We start from the raw sequence: 20719 nt of genomic DNA, 5'->3' as shown, positions 1-20719 counted from the left end.
GAGCCTTTATTACAGGACGTTTAAGGTATCACATAGTGACAACTCTAGCTTAACTGGATTTTTCTTGCAGTTTTTACTGAAAGGACTGAATTAAGAAAACTTTAATTTTACCATTTACTGCTGAAGTGAGGGATTCTCAGTTTGGTTTGAAACAACCTTTTAAACTCAGAGTGAGTAAAAAAAAAATCTTCCTTGTTGGAACTACAGGCCTCTGTGTGAAAATGTCTCCAAATAAGCATAATATTCTCACAGTGGGTACAGCAGGCTCACACTCGTTGCTCATAACACAAACCAGTGAAGGATGAAAAGGGTAAAGGTTTGCATAATCGTCAAGGTTATTATTTTACACACAAATTACAGGGTTTGATTCTCAAATGGGATAATTGGCTAGGCTTAAAATGGCTCACAAGGCAGTTAGCCCAGTACTAGCCTATGAACCTATGGAAGGAAGACTTTCAACAAGGATTTGAAAGGGCTGACGTAAGTGGAATGAAAGATGGCATGTGAAGTTTCATTGCAGACAAATGTAAAGTTTGAGGAAAGTGGAACTTACACTTGGGAAAGGATCTTGGTGAGTTGGTCACCTGGTAGACCACCAGAAGTAGAGAGAGAGCAGTGGCAGCATCAAACCCAATGGTGGGTGTAACCTCTAGTAGACTGTAGAAACAAAGAATTTGATGTTGTCCTCATTCTGCTTCACTGATGGTTACGGATCCGATCCTCGAATCCAACTCAGCTGACGTTTACAGACTTCAGCTTCCAAGCTCGAGTTCCTCCCTTACCCACAATCCTCTGCTCCTAGCTCAACCTCCTCAGATCTCGTTTGCCGCCAGTACATACAGACATTATCAGTGCTCGAGCAGTTGTTTTTCTGTTGTAATCTTTTTCCTTAAAACTTTCTTAAACTTTAACTGCAGATAATCTCTCAATATTATATTCTTTTAAGTTTCCTCCATACTCTTTCAGTTTATATGAGATGCATTAGGGCTTCCCTTTCTCTTCCACCCTTTTCTCCCTTTCCAGCTTTGTCCCTTCTTTCTTATTTTTGCTAAAAATAAAAATATATATTTTCTTTTTCATCATGGGTAAACCTACGGGTTTCAAAAGGTGCGCCAATTGTGAGAGAAAAATTCTACACTTGGATGCACACGATAGATGTGTCTATTGTTTAGTACTGGCTCATCTGGATTCCCCTTGTTGTATCTGTGAGGGATTTCATTCTAGAGCCATCCAAGAAAGAAAGAACAAACTTATTCTAAAGGGCCTTATGCTGGCTCCTTTTTCTTCTCCAGGGGCTCAACCCCTCTCAAAAAAAAATCACTTGGCTCCGAGATAAAGAAACACCATCACAAAGAGTTTCCTACCAAGATTCCGAAGGATTCGGATCCCAAGATGTCGGCTCCCGTAGATCCTATAGATTTGACAGCTCCAAATGAGTTTTCCACTTCGTCAAAGTCTCTGGATCCGAAGACTTTGGATCCGAGTTTTCATGCAACTCCTCGGATCCCCAGATCCACAGTCCACTATTTGTTCTCCTGGGAGATCTATTTCATCCATTTCTCCCACGGTTCTAATATAAATTTTGCCGACCCCCCAGGTACTCATTTCCTTCCTCAGTGGCTTCTTCCTGATCCTCTAGAAGGATGACGATGTGGACAAGATGGTAAGGTCTATTATCAAGGCTCAGATCCAGATGGGGGTACTTCCAGCTCCCTCCCTTCATGGATGCAAGAGTATTACTCCCACTTCTTTTTCTCCTTCTTCAATTTGTGTTTTGGTTTTGGAGCCCCAGGACCGTAGTTTTCCGAGGGATTTGAGGTTGAATCAGAGGACCCTTTTTTCCTCGATGCCCACTGTGACCTTGACTGCCTCTGCTCTGAGGTCTTTGGATCAAAGTGAGTCCCGGATGTGGACTGTCGTGGCTGGATCTGAGGGCCGGGTTCAGCTCCAGTATTTTTGGAACTTTCCCTTCCCCTTGGAACCTCGGCCCTCAACAGTGCTGGTCTGGTTTTGTCTGGGAGTTGAGGTTCCAGTGAGCTTTCTCCCTTCTTCTTCGGGAGTTCCAGTTCCTATTCCAGTGAGCTTTCCCCCTTCTTCTTCGGGTGTTCCGGCTCCTAGGGAGTTTAGTAGAGTATCCCCTGGACCTTCAGTTTTCCAAGTTATAGAAAAGGCTTTCTCTGTAAGCAGAGCACCGGACCCTTTGACTTCTCCTCCCTGTGTTCCTGGATCAGATCTGGGCCTTGGACTTACCATTTCTTTCCAGGGTCAGTCTGCTTCTAAGGACCTCCAGACCATCCCACCTGAGGTGGCCCCGCCCTCTTCCGACTCCTTCCCTGAATATCCCATGGAGGAGATCACACGGAAGAGGACGTGCAAGAAGAAGCACTTGGGACTTCTCTATGGAGTCCCTTACCGATGATACAGACTATAATGAGGGAGAGAGGTCTCCCAAAACACCACCGGGCGACAGCTCCTTTGTAGACATCGTAGAAATTTTAAAGAGGTGGTTGGTCGTCCAGAAATCGCTTTTCAGAGGAATCCGTATTCCTTGAGGCCTTCGGGGTGGGACCATCTACATCATGGGTAGTTCCTCCAGGCCGACACTCTTACAGACCTTGTCACCCATTGAGCCAGGAAAGAGCCGGACACCATAGAGCCTGTACCGAAGCAGCTGGACAAAAATACTCCACCCCCCCCGGGACTGAACTTTTTGGAGTAAGGGCATTCCAGCTGATGCTATGGTGGTGGCAGCAGCTACCAAGAAAGAGCTTGTCCAGTAGAGCTTGACTGTCCATCCTCCGAACAGAGAGTCCAAAGCGCTGGACAGGTTTGGGAAGCATGCCTTTGCTTCAGCGACTTTTCTGCTGAGAGCAGTTAATTAATTGGCACATGTTATTTGCCTTCAGAATGACCTAATTTGAATCTTTGGTGGAGTGCATGCCTAAGGAGGAGTTGTTTATGATTTCTCCAAAGCTAACCACTCTTCCCTAGCAAATTCTTCCATGAGGCTCATTTTTAGCTCAGTGGAAGGGTCTTCAAGGGCAGCCAGCACCGGCATTGCGATACGTCAACATGCTTGGATAAGGTTTTGTGATTTCACTGAGCCCTTTAAGGTGTCCTTTTGTCAGTGTCCCTTTTGATGGTTCTAATGGTTGGACCATCAGTTAAGGACACCCTGACCTGAAACCGTAAGAATTTAAGACCTTGTTTGCTGTGGGGATTAAGTTTTCCACCCTCTCATTGAACTTACTCAAGGAGTCAGAGGGGCTAAGAAGACTTGGTTCCGTAAATCGCAAGGATCCTTTCCTGATCAAAGCAAAGAGTACTTTTCCAGAGGCAGAGGAGGAGGCTATAATATGAGATACTGCCCCAGAGGTAGAGGGGGCCTACAAAACCAGGGCTTCAGGGAGCCTTTTTCCGGCAAGCCCTTTCAGCCCTCCTGAAGCTCTGCCCAACTGTCTGACTCTGGGGGCAGTCGGGGGCCGTTTTTCTCTGCACTCCTGGGCCCATATAACGACAAATGCTTGGGTGCAAAGCATAATATCCAGAGGCTACTACATTACCTTTTCTCTACCCCCTCCAAAAATTCAGAACAAAATCCCTGATATTCCACCCCACCAGAGGGAGTTGGCAGTTACAGAAATCAAATAATTACTGCAAAAGGGAGTCATCCAAGAGATCCCAGCCAAACAGAGAGGATCCAGAACTTACTTCGGTTCTTTGTGGTGCCAAAGAAAACAGGGGACCTGAGGCCTATTTTGGACTTAAGCAAACTAAACTTGTATGTAAAGAAAGAGAAGTTCCGGATGGTAATACTTCGATCTATCCTTCTGTTACTAAGGATAGATGATTGGATGTGCTCTGTGGACTTCAAGGACGCATACTATCACATAAAAATAGGTACTCCAGAAGTTATCTGTGCTTCTGTCTAGGAGCCATTCACTTCCAATTTGGAGCCCTGCCCTTTGGTCTCGCCACAGCCCCTGGGTGTTCACCAAGTGCATCGCAGTGGTTGCAGCTCATCTTCGACTCCAAGGGTTTCAGGTATTCCTGTATCGAGACGATTGTCTCCTGACTGCTTCCACACAGCATCAACTTGCTCACACCAGAGTATTTTTATCAGATATCCCACTTCCTAGGCATCACCATAAGCACAGACAAGTCACAACCATTGCCGGTAGAAAGTTTGAATTTATTGTGGTCCACCTAAACACCGTTACGCAGATAGCTTCCTTGCTTCAGCACTGCATCAATGCATTGACTTATCAGGTCTAGGCAGTTCTATCTCATCCCTCTCCTCCTGCCAAATTGATTCTACAAAGCCTGGGGTTTATGGCAACTGCTATAATATTGATTCCTCTACTCATGTATTGTATGCACATTCTTCTGTGGACACTATCTGTTCAGTGATCAGTTCTATGTCAGTCTCTATTTGTTCCTTTCAGGTTGACCAACATTTGCAGGACTCATCTACAGTGGAGGATTCACTCAGACCGACGGTCAGCAGACTTTTCGCCCCCCCCAACAGCCACAGTAACCACTGACACTTCCCACCTGGGGGGGACATTTTGATGGAAAGATGGCCCAAGGCATGTGAACTCTGATAGAGACCAGACTGCATATCAATGTCCTTGAGATGAGAACTGTCCTCTTATCGTTGCAGGCCTTTTCAGGAGGCTCTCCCTCTAGGGACTATTGCGATACACACAGACAACATGTCAGTAGTCTAGTATGTCAGGAGGGACCCATTCATATCCTCTCTGCAGAGAGGCCATGAGGGTTTGGGATTGGGCGATCTCTTCAAACCGCTTTCTACTTGCAATGCATTTACCGGGGAAATCCAAAGCAGTGGTGGACAAGCTCAGTAGATCAATTCTGATGCCCCATGTGTGGTCCCTCAATCAGTCAGCAGCAAACTTGATATTCGACTGTTGGGGTCTCCCTTGCTGCAATCTCTTTGCATCCCCTTACAACAAGTGCAGCAGTCATTTCGCTCTGATCCCTCCTTCAGGGAGTTGCCCGAGAGACAATCTGGTCCATGTTTGCCCCCCCCGGACTTCTTTATGCTTACCCTCCTCTTGCACTGATCCCAAAATTTCTTCAGAAAGCCAGACAATTAAAGTGCACAGTGATTCTCATTGCCCCCTTTTCACCTCATCAGATTTGCTTCCTCTTACTCTGATCTCACCTCAAACATCCTCCATGGATATTGGAACCCAAACCGGACCACCTGTCTCACCCTACACTGGGACTCAACCCAGCTCTCCACTCACTCAATTTAACCTCACAGTTTTTCCAGTTTCCATGATTGCCAGAGGGTCCAGGTTCTCTTCACTGCTCAAGGGTATTATTCTGGCTTCTCAAAAAGCTTCCACCAGGAAAGTATATAGGAGTAAGTGGAAGAGATTTTCTATTTGGGCTGCTAATAATCACGTTGATCTCTTTTCAGCTCTTGTTTCCTCAATCATTTCTATTCTGGGTTTGTTATTTAAGCAAGGTTATAGTTTTCTGACCATTAAGCTCCAGTTATCAGTCCTATCTAATTTCCATTTGGGATTACCTTCAGGATCTGTTGCTTTAGCCAGGTTTAAAGCCTTTATGAAAGTTAGACCTCCAGTCAAGGACTCATCTCCTCCATGGGGTTTGACTATCATCCTACAAGCTTTGATTCAAAGTCCATTTGAACCAGCTAATGATTGTGACTCCAAATATTTATCCTGAAAGTCTGCTATACTCATTGCCATTACTTCAGCAAAAAAGGGTTTCTGAATTGCAGGCTGTTTCATCCAAACCTCCCTACATCATTTTTCACAAGGATAAGGTTTCCCTCCATGCTAATCCCTCACTTATGCTAAAGGTCGCCACAGTGGCCAATATAAAAATCAATGCATACAGTTGCCAATGTTTTTCTCCTAACTATTCCAACAAAGGAGAACATATTTCCTGATTGTTTCACTACTGTTTAAAATACTGACTGTTTTGTTATTATGTGGAGCTTTTCTCCCCCAGTCTCCACTGAAAATGTGTACATTTGCCCAGTTGGACTTCCCCGGTAAACGAATGATAAATAAACAAATATGTTGCATTCATTAGATGTTCACAGATAGTTATGTTTATACCTCCATAGGACAAAACAATTCAGGAGATCAGAGCAGCTATTTGTTTCCTTTTCGTCTAATTGTAATGGTCAAGCAGTTTCAAAAGTGACAGTAGCAAAGTGGATAACCAGTTGTATATCTTTTTATGAAAAAAATGGTCTGAAATTGCCTACTCATCCAAAAGCCCATTCTACAAGATCCATACCTGGTCTGCGGCTTTTTCTTTTAGAATTCCTATTGATCACATTTGTGCTGCAGCTTACTTGGTCCAAGTCTCGTGCCTTCATGTCCCATTATAAGTTGGATATGATTTCCAGGAGCAGAACATCCTTTGGCTCCTCAGTGCTCTGGCATAGCCTTCCTTGAGACCGCCCAAGAAATCATGTAGCTAGGGACTCTGACCAATCAGTGAAGCAGAATGAGAAGGACATCATCAGATTTTTTTTAGTCATGTACTTAAAATAACTTGGAATCTGTGCTGTCCTCTTCTCATTCTGCTTCACCTTTCTGGCCAGCCATCCCCCTCTGAAACACTTTGGTTCTAGAGGATTTGGAAAAGCCCTTGTTGGAACCTACGTTCCAGGTTGAGCTCTTGATTCCTTTTCTTCTGTCTTCCCTCTATAAGGGGCAGCAAATTTGATCTAAGGAGGTTGAGCTAGTGGCAGAGGATTGTGGGTAAGGGAGGAACTTGAGCCTGGAAGCTGAAGTCTGTAAAAGAAGACCTAGTCAGATCCAAGGATCGGATCCATAACCATCAGTGAAGCACATACCAAGTTATGGCAAGTACACCACTAAAAATTTAAAACGTTTTACTTGTCCCTGATTAGGCCACACTTTGCATGTATTTCTGGAGACATTATAGGAAGAGGAATGTCAAACTGATGAAAGAGCCAGAGGAAATCCACAGGAATGATATATGGGATGCAGCTTAAAAAATATGTCCTCAGAATTAGATGGCAGAGGGTCCTCTTTATTAAAGAACCAAGATGCAGGTAACATGAGTTGGGTATTCAAGATCATATCAGGGAAGTGTCTGTCTGTGACACACAGGAATGAAGCCGTAACTGTGGCCCAGATGCTCAAGTTGGGGAAAGTTGGAATTGAGCAGCTTACCTATCTTTGCAGGTGAAAGTGGTGATTGCTCTCTTGCAAGTGCAATCTTGAATGACACCAAATGCTGAAGATCAAGGGATCTGAGGTTGATGCTCCCAAGCCAGTGATGATAGTTTTCCTAGACTTTTAAATGCATGGGTGTAGGTATACATGGGAGAGTATATAGGAGGCTTTTACCATGATATGAGGCTTCTCATTAGCCTTCCTAGGTAGGTACTAGGCTATTGGCCCTAGGGTCTATATAAGCCTAGCCAAAAATGTACCCTAGCTTTCGCCACCCAAGAAAATTATTTTCCTGTGCCCCTGTCGAGTAGAGCCACAGAAGTGATCCCCGGGGTGAATTTCCTATTTCCCATCCAATCATCAAGATTTTTCTTGAAGAGTGCTAATGAGGAGCTCTGTTTGACATAGATAGGTAGTCTGTTCCAGAGTATGGGAAGTCTCTGGGACAGGAATCTATCCCTCCAGCATGTTCTGTTTATTGTGAAACTCATAAGGTCAGGGAGGGATTGGGATTTCTTTAAGTGGGGCATGTCCAACAGCTCTGGGTTTGACATAGCTTTGTATGTTAGGCAGAGATCGCCTCTGAGTAGGCGATATGCGACAGAGTAAAGCTGGAGTTTTTTGAGGTGGTCTGCGTAGGACATCTGTTTGAGGCCAGTAATCCTCTTTGTGAGGTATTTCTGTGTCCTCTCCAGTTGTTGTAGATGTGTTGTGAGGTACATACCAAAAGGGGCGCTGTACTCTATAATGGGTCTAATGAGTGATGAGTAGAGGGGAACAATTACCTCTTTCTTCTGGATGAGAAACCTTTTGTGATGAGGTGTGCTTCGTAGACGGATTTCCTGACCACTGTGGCAATGTGATTATCAAAGGAGAGACTACTGTCCACCTGTGTCCCAAGGTCTCTAATCAGACTTTTGGTGTTAAGTAGACTACCACCTATGTGGTAGTTCATGGGTGCAGAGTTTTTACCAAAGTGGATGACAGTGCACTTTTTGGCATTAAGCTTGAGGCCATGTCTTTGACACCAGGCATCTGTCTCAGTGAGGCCCTTTTGTGGGATGTCCACATCGTTAGGAGTTTCGATTATGGCTCCTAGTTCGCAGTCATCTGCAAACTTCATTAACCAAAGACCTTCTGTGTTAGCCTGTACTTCAGAGAAGTAGATACCAAACAGGAGAGGACCCAGGACTGAATCCCGTGGTATTCCACTTGTCACTGGTCTGAAGTCGGATTTGGAGTCTGCTACTTTCACAGTGTGGGTTCTGTCCGTGAGCCATTTGGCAACCCATCTTGTGACATAGGGATTTATACCTAGTTTAATGAGTTTATCTATAATTCCAGAGTGGGGTATGGTGTTGAAAGCCTTGGCGAGATCTAGATAGGCTGTGTGAACCACCTTACCCTCATCAGTGGCTTTGTTGACTGCTTCAAAGAAGTCTATCAGGTTTAGGAGACATGATCTGCCTTTTACAAACCCGAACTGTGTGGGGTCCAGAGTTTAGAGATTACCAATGTCTTTGTTTATGAGTTTCATGGCCTTGCAGACCAGACTCGTCAGGCTAATGGGGCGGTAGTTGCCGGGGTCCGTCGTGGCTCCCCCTTTGTGGAGTGGGATAACCATCGCGGTACGCCATTCAGTGGGCACAAAGCCTGAGGTGAGGCTATGATTGAACATGGTACGTAGGTGGGGTGCCAGTTCATTCTGTAGTTCGTGTAGAACGCAGCCTGGGATATTGTCACGTCCCATGGATGTTGCGTTCTTGGCTTTGGAGAGTGTTTTTTTTACCTGTGCAGCTGTGATTACAGGAACTTTGCATTCTTCTTGACTTCTTCAGGACAGTCACCAAGGCCATAGACAAGGGAAAGGTGGTTCACACAGCCTATCTTGACCTCACCAAGGCTTTTGACACCATTCCCCACTCGGGTATTACAGAAAAACTCACCAGCCTGAACATAAACCCCCACGTCACGAGATGGGTTGCCTCTTTAAAGGTATCTAAGATTTTTCTGAGAAGGACTTTCCTCCTTCATCCCCTTGTAAGGGACCCAGTTCCTCCATGGGATGTTAACAGTGATGATTTAAGCCGTTACACAGCATCCCTTTTTACAATCCGCGTCTGTAGACTTAAAGTTCTAAAAATGGAAGACAGTCTTTTTGGTGGCAGTTACTTCTGCAAAGGGAATTTCAGAGTTGAAGGCCCTTTCTTCCAAACTGCCATATTGTTTTTTTTTTCATAAAGACAAGATTTTTCTAAAATTAATATCTCTTTTATTCCAAAAGTGTCGTCTGAATACAACATAAGCCAGTTTGTTAAAATACCAGTTTTCTGTTGGAAGTTTTCAAATAAAGGGGAATGCACATTACATTTACTTAATGATCACAAACTACTTAGGTTCTGTCTACATACAACTAAAGAGTACAGAAAGTTGGACAAGTTGTTTTTTTGCATTATCCAAAGCTAAACTGGAATATGATGTTTCCAAGGTCACTGTCTCAAGATGACTTTCAAATTGTATTATATGTATGAAAAATTGGGTTTATCATTAACCAAGAAAGCTACATCTCACTCGACAAAGGTAGTGGCAACTTCCGCAGTTTTTCAACATAACTTTCCAGTTGATGAAATTTGTACTGCTGCCATATAATCTACTGTCCAGACCTGTGTGTCTTACTGTAAGTTAGATGTAGAGTCGAGATCTTGTACCTCTTTAGGCTCTGCAAGCAGCCCCTGTTGTGTATGAGCAAATACATTCTGTGGAGTAGCTTGTAGTGATTGCTCTTGGCCAGACTAAAAAAAAAAAAAAAAAGAGAGAGAGAGAAACAAAAGATGTTAAGTTGTCAATCTCGCCTTCATTCTTGCTGGTTGGGATCGGAGCCGATCCTCGGCTTCGACTCGGCCATCTTCTATAGCTCGAGAGCTGTTTAATGACTTGAGGCTACCCCTTATCCCATGATGCCTAGCGCTAGCTACCCAGATCTCATTTGCCGCGTCAGCTTCGAGGTTCCTGGTTACTGGCTCAGGCTTGTATAACTTTGTTAATCTGCTTTTTTTTGTCAGATTAGGGTTTTTTTGTATTGTAATTGTTGTTATTTGATAGGCGATAACTAGTAGATTTAATTTAGTGTGTTTAGTGTATTATAGTTTTTCCCCTTAGAACTCATTTAAATTAGAGAGTTCTCCCCTCCCCCCCTTCCCCACTGTAGTAGCGTGTTAGTCTTTTGGTTAGGTAGCCGTTTGAGTTAGAGGCTTCCTAGTCTTAAAAAAATAAATAAATAAATAAAAATCTATCTTATATTGTGTTTTTTGTGGTAGTTTTTAGTTCTTAGTGTTGCTGGCCTGTTGGCCAAAGTAGTTTAGAGTTGTGATTTCTCTTTTTACTGGATATGTCTAAAGAATCCGAAGTGTTGGGATTCAAGAAGTGTGACATGCTGTCAGAAGATGTCTCTGACAGATAGGCACACTTCTTGCATCTATTGCTTAGGTGCAGTGCACCTGCAGGACTCTTGTTCTATCTGCCATGCATTTAGCCCAAGAGTTCTGCAGGAGCGCAAGAATAAACTTATTTTGAGGGGTCTTCTCAAGCCTCAGGATTCACCGGCCAAGGCTCAGCCAGTGAAATCCCCTAAACCGGCCAAATCATCGGCTCCCAGCTCGGAGCCGTCATTGGCCCAAGCTTTGCCTACTAACTCTTCGGTCCCGGCTGGAACTGAGGAGACTGCTTCCTCGTCAGCTCCACTAGTACCCTCGGAGCCGTCAAGGACTCAAAAAAGGCCGAGGTCCCCTTCGCTAGAATCCATTAATTCTGCTCCTTGGTCTCCCCTTTTGCAGAATGACCGCAGTCATAGATCTTCACACTCTTCTCGGTCCTCTAGGCTCCCGGACCACGACGTAGAGAGAGTGGTCAGTAGGTTGTTGAAGTCGCAGGCACTGGCCAAAATGTTGTCCAGCCCTCCTCATCAGGTGTCGGCTCCGTCCGTTTCTATCGATGTTCCTCCTCCGACTCCAGTGAGCTCGTAGCCGGAGTTTATTGGGGTTCGAGTCGTGGAACCATCGGCTCCGATAACGATTTCTCCTTCGGATCCATTGTCTGCTCTGATCCCATCGATTGTGCCTTCCTTCGAGGGATCTGGGCGCCAAGACTCCCTCGTTGGCTCTGAGGGGGCGAGTGGCATCAGACCCTTGTCTGACCCTGCTCTCCCTCTTGGAGCGTCGACGCAGGTGAGCTCAGCTCCTACATCGGCCTCAGAGCTGTCTCTCTCGGTGCGGAGGAGAATTCCGGTCTCCTCAGAGCCAGAGCCTTCTCTGCATCATGGCAGGGACACCTTCGATGTCATGAGGAGTGCACTGGCCTCCCAGTCAGCTCCACCTTCGACCCCACTGGTTCCGTCCCCCGTAGTGCCTGCGTCAACCTCTGTCCCTCCTCCAGACCCCAAGCGTGGGGAGCCAGTGCTCCAGGGCACCCCATTGGGTGTTTCCTCTTCTTCCGAGGCCTCCCCTGATCATTCAGAGGAGCCCCCTCAGAAGAAGAAGTGCAAGAGGTAGCACATTGACTTCCCCGAGTCTGTCACTTCGGATACGGATTTGGATAAATCGGAAGGGTCCCCGAGATCCCCCTCTGAAGATGTTTCCTTCTCAGACGTCCTAGAAATGCTTAAGCAGAGGGGGAACTGGGATACTCTAGCCCCTACCAAGGATGAATCCGTATTCCTGGATGCATTCGGTTCCCGACCTTCCACCTCCTGGGTTTCTCCGCCCTTCAATCCACTAATGTCAGTGGTGGTTCAAAGGGCTTGGTCAGCTCCGGATACAGTGGAACCAACCCCGAGGAGGCCAAGCAAGTTTATCACTGCTCCCCCAGACAGGCAGTTGGGTGTTCACGTGGATGCCATGGCGGTAGCAGCAGCCACTAAAAAGGAGTTATTGGAAACTTCTTCCTCTGTCCATCCTCCTAACAAGAAGTCCAGGACCATGGACAGATACGGGAAGCGAATGTTTGCTTCAGCGACCTTCTCCATGAGGTCACTGAATTACTTATGCCATTTCACCAGGCTTCAGAGGGATCTCCTGAAAGAGCTTGGAGATACCCTTCAGGATCCATCAGCTGAAGGGGCTCAGGCTAAAGTGGCTTCTCAGCTGGCAACCCTTAACTCAGTAGTCAACTCCTCCATGAGGCTCATTTCCTACGCAGCCGATGGTGCAAGTAGGGCCGCAGGCACAGGCGTGGCACTTCGGAGACATGCATGGATGCAGCTTTGTAACTTTGTGGAACCCTTTAGAGCATCATTCACCAATACTCCCTTTGACGGTTCCTTTCTTTTTGGACCACGGGTGAAAGACACTCTCACTAGGTGTGAGCAGGAAGGCAAGACTCTCTCTGCCGTGGGAGTCCGTTTTTCCACTCCTTCCAGACCATACCCCAAGGGTCAGAAGAGTGGGAAAATGTGGTTTCGGAAATCCCAGGGAGCTTCGCCTGACACACGTAGTGATTTTTCCTCCAGGGGCAGAGGAGGAAATAACAATAACAACAGACGCCGCCCCCGTGGCAGAGGGGGTCCGCAGAATCAGGGCAGCAGAGAATCTTTCTCTGACAAGCCCTTCCAATATCCCTGAAGTGTTGCCCGACTGTCTACCTCTGGAGGCAGTCGGGGGAAGACTTTCATTGTACCCAAAAGCCTGGCTAAACCTAACGCAAGACAGATGGGTATTTTCAGTCATATCCGGAGGTTATAGAATCCCATTCTTTCAACCCCCTTTACCGTCACGCAAGTCCCCCACAGATGTTCCACCCAATCTGAGGGACCAAGAAGTTATAGAAGTTTCAAAACTGCTAGAAAAGAAGAGTCATCCAGGAAGTCCCGGCAGACCAACATGGATCCGGAACTTACTCAAGGTTCTTTTTGGTACCAAAAAAGACAGGGGACTGGAGACCTATTTTGGATCTCAGCAGACTGAACAAGTCTGTTCAAAGAACAAAGTTTCGGATGGTCATGCTACAGTCCATTCTACCCTTCCTGGGTCAGGATAATTGGATGTGCTCCATAGAGCTCCAGGATGCGTACTATCATATCAAGATGGACAGACGCTCCAGGAGGTACCTTCGCTTCCGGCTGGGAGCCAGTCATTACCGGTTTAGAGCTCTGACCTTTGGTCTCACCACAGCCCCCAGGGTGTTCAACAAATGTATGGCAGTGGTCATGGCTCACCTGAGGCGTTGAGGATTCCAGGTGTTTCCATATCTAGATGACTGGCTCCTCACTGCTACTACCAGGCATCAACTTCTTCAAGCCAGGGACTATACAATTTCAATTTGCTCTCAGCTAGGCATTACTGTAAATTTCGAAAATCTGCCTTGTTGCCCTGCCAATCTATTACTTATATAGGAGCAGACTTAGACACAAGGAGCATGTACACAAAACTACCTTCGGACAGAGTGTCCACAATTCGCCATCAAGTTCAATTCCTCATGCAATGCAAAAGGGTACAAGTCAGGTATGTCCTTCAAACTCTAGGCTCTATGGCAGCGGCAATTCTTCTGATATCCCTGGCCCGCTTTCACATGAGAATCCTTCAGTGGCTTCTATTCGCACAGTGGTCCTTCCAGCAGCTCCCCATGTCTCATATGATCATGATTACAGAAGCATGCAAAAGACACCTTTCCTGGTGGATGGTCTCCCCTCTAGTGACTCAGGGCAGACCCTTCATTCAGCCCCCTCCGGTTGCTACAGTGACCACAGATGCCTCCCTCATAGGGTGGTGGGGGCCTTATCAGGGAAGGACAGTCCAAGGCACTTGGCAGACTCACGAGTACCATCTGCATATAAACGTCCTAGAAATGAGAGCCGTGCCCCTAGCGTTGCAAGCTCTTCAGGACTCTCTCCCTTCTGGGACCATTGCAATACAATCGGACATGTCAGTAGTGTGGTACATCAACAAGCAGGGCGGAACCAGGTCCTACCCCCTATGTCGAGAAGCGCTCAGACTCTGGCAGTGGGCGATTTCCTCCCAACGATTTCTGATTGTGACGCACATCCCTGGGACGTCCAACGTCATAGCGGACAGGGTCAGCGGAGCTATTCTCATGCCTCACGAGTGGTCTCTGAGTCAGGTAGATGCGGATCTGATCTTCCACAAATGGGGACAGCCTTGCTGCGACCTTTTTGCTACCCCCTTTAACACCAAATGCAGCAACTACTTCTCCCTTCTTCCGCTTCCAGGTCACTCTCCCAGAGATGCTCTAGTCCATGATTGGCCCAGGGACTTCTTTATGCCTTCCCTCCATTTCCCCTGATACCAAAACTCATACAGAAAGCAATTTCGTTGGGTTGCAAGATGATCCTCCTTGCCCCCTATTGACCTCGACAGATATGGTTTCCGTTCCTGCACCGTTACCTTCTTGAGCAGCCCTGGACTCTGGATCCGATTCCAGACCTACTGATCCATCAGTCAGGAGGGCTGCATCAATCCCTTCAAACACTCCACCTTACAGCTTGGTTGCTCCACTTCCAACCTTAGCCAGGCTTCCCAGCATTTCCCCGGCAGTACGCAACATTATTGTCTCCTCCCATAAGTCTGCCACTAGAAGGACTTATGCTAGCAAATGGAAACGTTTTTCTTGTTGGGCAGAAGCCAGGAACATAGATCCCTTCACAGCCCCTCTCCACGAAGTCTTGGAGTTCTTAACAGAACTCATTCATTCGGGGTCCGCTTCTGCTACAATCAGAGTTCAATTAGCGGCCATTTCAAATTTTCATGTTGGGTGGTCTAATGCAAACAGTATGTCTCATAAGCTATGTAAAGCCTTTCTAAGAGGGACTACTCTCTTTAGACCCCCATTGAGAGATCCCCCTCCTCCTTGGGACCTTAATCTGGTACTAACATCCTTGATTATGCCCCCCTTTGAACCTGCAGCGTCCTGCTCCATTAAGTTTCTGTCTTGGTAAACTCTCTGGTAGCTATTACTTCAGCCAGACGAGTCTCTGAACTTCAGGCACTATGTGCCCGTCCTCCATACTTAGTATTTCATAATGACAGGGTTGCTCTGAGGACTAATCTCTCCTTTCTTCCGAAAGTCTGCTCAGAAAATGATTTGAATCAATCTATAGACCTACCTGTGTTTTTTCCTAACTACACCAACAAGGCAGAATACAAGTTACATCAATTGGATGTTCATAGACAATTGCGTTTCTACCTGCGTAGGACGAAGGACATTAGGAAGTCTGACTAACTATTCCTCTCCTATGCTCGAGGCAAACAGGGTCTCCCAGTTTCCAAAGTGACCTTATCCAGGTGGTTGTCTCACGTTATTACCTTTATCTATCAACTAAAGAACAAAGACTTGCCTATCAAACCGAAGGGTCATTCTACTAGGGCCTTAGCCACCTCTGTAGCCTTCCAGTCTAAGTTACCCATGGACTCTATCTGTACCGCCGTTACGTGGGCAAATCCTCATATCTTTATTTCTCATTACAAGTTGGATTTGGTCTCCAGGAGTTGAGCTAACTTTGGTTCCACTGTTCTGAAGAGTCTGTTCCAATGAGCCACCCAGGATTGTAGGTGCTAGGGACGCTGTCCCAACCAGCAAGAATGAAGGCGAGATTGACAACTTAACATAAAGAAGTTATGTACCTACCATAACGTTCCATGTTAGTTGTCTTCATCTCGCCTTCTTTCTTGCGTCCCCCCTCCATCCCCCTATCCTATTGGACCGAGAGGACTTCAGGTTTCACTGGCTGAGTATTCTCTGTTTTTTTTCCTCTACTGACTTAGTGAATAGGACAGGTATGCTTAACCTTTTGTTTGGAAGGATCCTTTCTATAGCTATGTCTGCGGTTAGCTATTTCAAACGAGTTCTGGGTAGCTAGTGCTAGGCATCATGGGATAAGGGGTAGCCTCGAGCCAGTAAACAGCTCTTGAGCTATAGAAGATGGCCGAGTCAGAGCCGAGGATCGGCTCCGATCCCAACCAGCAAGAAAGAAAGCGAGATGAAGACAACTAACATGGAACGTTATGGTAGGTACATAACTTCTTTTTATATATTCACCATAATGATAGAGCCGTGTTGTCCTCTTTTCATATGTTTCAACTGTTAGAGTTTGGGTCCAATGCGGATCTGGTTTTGGCACCTTTAAACCTTTGGAACAAGGGCTCTGACTCCTCTCCTACCCATAATTCCCCTTCTTTCATTAAATTACCTCAGATCAAGTTTGCCTAACATAAGATTATATGCTTCCAGTGTTGAGAGCCAACTAAAGGTTGTTCAGTACAACAAAAGGGGGGTCCCACATAAAGAAAAAAGAACCAACCTGTTGAAATTTACATTAGCAAGACTCCTCTAGAGTACACTCCATTCCTCAGGGTACAGGCGGTGATAATTTGGAAGAGGAAAGGTAGGAGGGACGTTGAACCAGAAGTAATCACTACAAGCTTCTCCTCAGACTGGATTTGCTCACACATGACAGGGGTTGTTTGATACACCCCAACCACAACAATCTTCAACTAACTGCCTAGATAGATAATAGAATTTAATACTCAGGCAAGAAAAAAAGAACGGCTACTTGGAAATCATATATGTGAAGGTGGAAAAGATTTTTTTAGTTAGTGCCAGTTCAGGAACCCAGTGCCTCTTTAGGCCAGCTCCCCATGGTTCTTGATTATTTGCGCAACTTACTTTCCTCTGTTCTTTCCTTTTCCCCAGTCAAAAGTACATTTGTCTGCCATTTCTGCACATCTGCTCTTTGCTCCCACCTTTTTAATTATGCTCAATTTAAATAGTTTTTGAAAGGGTCGCTGCCTCTCCATGTACTCCTTCCGGGATCTCAACTTTGTACTTGATAAATGTTTTCTGTTTCCATTTGAGCCAGCTCAGCAAGCTGAATTGAGGTTCTTAACATGAAAATCTGTTTTACTTATTGCTCTGACATTCGATAGAAGAGTATATGAGTTGCAAACAGTTATGCGGAGTCAACTTTACTTCATTTTTTACAAGGACTGGGTTTCTTTGCAAACTAGTCGTTTTAAGCCCAAAGTAGTCTCAGAGTTTACTTTAAGAAAGGCTCTTAAACTGACTGCCTTCTTATGTGACCCCAAGAATAAGGGATAAAAGATCCTTCACTCTCTGGATGTCTACAGGCAGCTCAGATTTTACCTAGACAAAATTCTAGTCTTCAAGAAAGCTCATGAACTGTTTGTCTTTTGTGTAGGTAAGAGGAAAGGGAATCCAGTGTCAAAGCTGACCATTTTCAGATGGTTGTCTCATGATATTGTTTTGCTACACTCACCTTAATAAGCCACTTCTAGAGGGCCCATTCCCTGAGGGCTTTGGCTCCTTTGATGGCTTTCTGGAAAGAGGTGCATCCTAGAATGATTCGAGAGGCAGCAACTTTGTCAAAACACTACACATTGGATTCCTTTTCCAGATCCAGAACAGGCTTTGCTAGCACCATTTTCCAAAGACTTCTGATATCTTAGTTTATGTGCCTCCTCCTTTTGTAAGTTTTCTAAGCTTTGGAAATCTACCGATATAGCTTAGGCTACTGCAGCAGTGATCTGTGCATTGAAAATTGCACAGTTCTGTAAGCAAACTTACCCAACAAGTTGGTGTTCTAATAGATCACTGTTGCAGTCGTCCCTCTCCCTCCAGGCCCCTTCACTGCTTGTTTTTCCTTTTCTTTTGTGTTGTCAGTGAGTGCCTATTTCACCCCTTCGTACATAGTTTACTGTTAGGTTTGTTTCCTAGCATTGTTCATTCAGAGCTCTTGCCTGTACCATAGACGAGAAATGTTCTGAAGCTTGTTTTGCCCTCCACTGTCTTTATTTGGAGTTCTGCTCGAGATCTTATTTAGTTTTGTAAACTGACTGGTCCCAGGGTATAGGACCCACATAGCTTAGGCTACTGCAATAGTGATCTTTTTGGTAAATTTACTTGCACAGCTATAACTTCCTGCTTACACAGATACTGTCTGTATTTGTCTTGTCTTGCTTCCCCCAAGTTGTGAAAGATGTGCTTTGTCACAGTAAACTAACTCTTAGCCTTAAAAGAACTTCACTAACCACCCCTAATTAAATAACCTGTGTTGTACACTGTTATATTTAATACATTTAACCACTAATGCTGCTGGAGAGGCAACTACTTGCAAGACTGCCACTTTCCACAATCTCAAGACTTCATTTATTTTTCACTAAACTGCTTGCTAGTTCCCCCTTTAAATACTAGTTATAATGTTTCTTGTGCATATCAGTTAGACTGCACTGTTCATAGGTTTCTTGATTAATTGTTTTCACCTGTAGATCTGAACATATTAAATTGGTCATTTTAGGAGACTTCAGTCTTGGCTGTAAAGGCCCACTTAGAAGTTAATTATTGTTCTTTCATTCTATACTGTTAGAAATTCCTGGTGTTCTGACTGAAGTGTGATTCTCAAACAATCTGGAAATATATCGCTGATTGATAAGTATATTTCTTGGCATTTTAACCTTTCAGAGTTCTGCACTGTCTTAATTTTGCCTGACTGAATTATTTTATATATTTTCTGGCATTGTTTTATGTTTCTCTATGGTGTTATAGTCAGTGGCTTTGCAGTTGCCTGCCCCTGCTGTAAATTAGATCTGGGACACCCATCTTAGTCTGGTGTTCACTCTACTTAATACAGAGAGAACATTTGAGAAGGCCAACCCACTTAGGTTCTTAACCTTGATTTTTTCTTCTGCTCTTCCTTCCTCTCTCCTTGCACTTTACTAAAAATTTGCACTTTATTTTGCTTTTGCCTTTTCTTAAAAGTGCTCAATTGTATTTATTCTGCTGCATTTATTACTGCTTGGTTGTAGCCTGATTAAGTTGTAACTGTTATTCTAAACCTTTTGGTTTAAGCACTTGGGCTTCAGACCAGTTGTTTTACATTAAGATGGTTTGTGGTCTGCACTGTTATGGCAGGACAGGTAGCTTACGTCCTTCTAAGTTGGGAATTGCTGATTGAAGGCTCAGTGTCTGTTATTCTAAAAGTGTATTAGTTCTGGTTTAAGCACTTGGGCTTCAGGCCAGTTATTTTTCATTAAGAAGGTTTGTGGTCTGCACTATTGTGGGAGGAGAGGCTAGATTCTGCCCTTCTGAGCTGGGAATTTCTGGTTAAAGGATTATTCAGCCTGCTTATTTGTACAGTTTCTTTCTGAAATTGATGTGGTTTGTTTGCTGTAGCATAGACTAGATTCAGGCATGCTGAATCTAGCTTTGTTTGTATAACTTGAGCACTAATCCAGGCCATCTTTTTTGGGGAAGGTTCCCCGGCACCCTAGTCGCAGGAGTGTGCAGTTAGAACTTGTCTGATTGAAGACTGCTGGAACAGGGCTCAGTTTTGAGCTTTTTTGCTGGAACAGGGCTCAGTTTTGAGCTTTTTTACTGGTTAAATGGGTAATTTGTTTAAATCAGTTTGCTCATTTTCTATTGTATTAAAAAAAAAAAAATTACACTTTATGCATTGCTGCTTAGCTAGGGTTAAACTATTCCCTGCGCCATAAAGTGTGCTCTTCAAATTTTCCCATAGAACTAGCCAGTTTTTTTTTTAGTTTTAGCACTCAAATCAGTTTCTTTGAGCTCAGCACTTGTTCTGAACTCGTAAGCTACAAATTACTACAGCACTCAACTTTCCTCACTTGTCTAGAGGAAAACAGGTTTTAGTACTTAATAAATAAGCACCTATCCAGGCATGTCTAAGGGTCAGTTCCCGGTGTTTTCTTCTGTCTACCTGATGAATCTGGGCATCTTGGGGCAATGCAGCAGTTGCCTCATGTACACAGACAACCCTCTCCTCCTACCACCGAACACTACAACATGTGAGAGATGCACTTATATAGCCAAACTGGAAGCAAAGCTCTCTTCACCCAAGACTGGACTAGACAGTCAAGAGGAGAAGGTGAACACTTGCACCACACCACATTCATCACATAGTCCTTCAAAACCTACACCACCAAACACACACATAGCAACACAAAACACGCACCTACATTCGCGGAGGCTCTCAATAAAAATCTGCTCAAGCCTCCACCCCCCAACACAACTCAAATGACACATAGCCCACAAACTCAGTGTGCCACTTAACTACAGCCCATAAGGCATAACAACATACCCAGCACTCTAGTCATAAGTGACTCTGTAGTCAGGCACACTGATGTTCCACTCACCAGGCTAAACAAGGAGAAAGCTACTGTCAGCTGCCTGTTGGGTGCCAGGATCCGCCACATAACGCACGCACTCAGGTCACTCCATAACAAGTATAAATATGACTCTGTCATTGTCCATGTTGGTGTGAATGACCTGAGACATACCTCCATGGACTATGAAAAGAGACATGGAGGAGCTCTCCCATCTTGTAGTCCAGGCAGGTATTACCCTAGCCCTGAGTAGCATCCTGCCATCACCCAGAATGATACCACAGTACAAGGACAAAACAATTGACTTCAAAAATTGGCTAAGCTTTTGGTGTCATTCTAAGGGGATCCAGTATCTGT

At 45.0% G+C, this 20719-nt stretch overlaps 1 protein-coding gene across 1 annotated transcript in view; it reads left to right on the top strand.

The window, feature by feature from the left end:
• LOC122792729 (RNA-binding protein 44-like) overlaps window positions 1-20719 on the top strand; it is a 1860938-nt gene that overhangs the window by 1049184 nt on the left and 791035 nt on the right. The window lies entirely within an intron of this gene.

This window comes from Protopterus annectens, chromosome 2.part0, assembly GCF_019279795.1.
Source record: "Protopterus annectens isolate FY-2018-M chromosome 2.part0, PAN1.0, whole genome shotgun sequence".
NCBI lineage: Eukaryota > Metazoa > Chordata > Ceratodontiformes > Protopteridae > Protopterus > Protopterus annectens.
The sequence above is the reverse complement of the archived record's forward strand: the minus strand, read 5'-3'. Positions and strand labels throughout refer to the sequence as shown.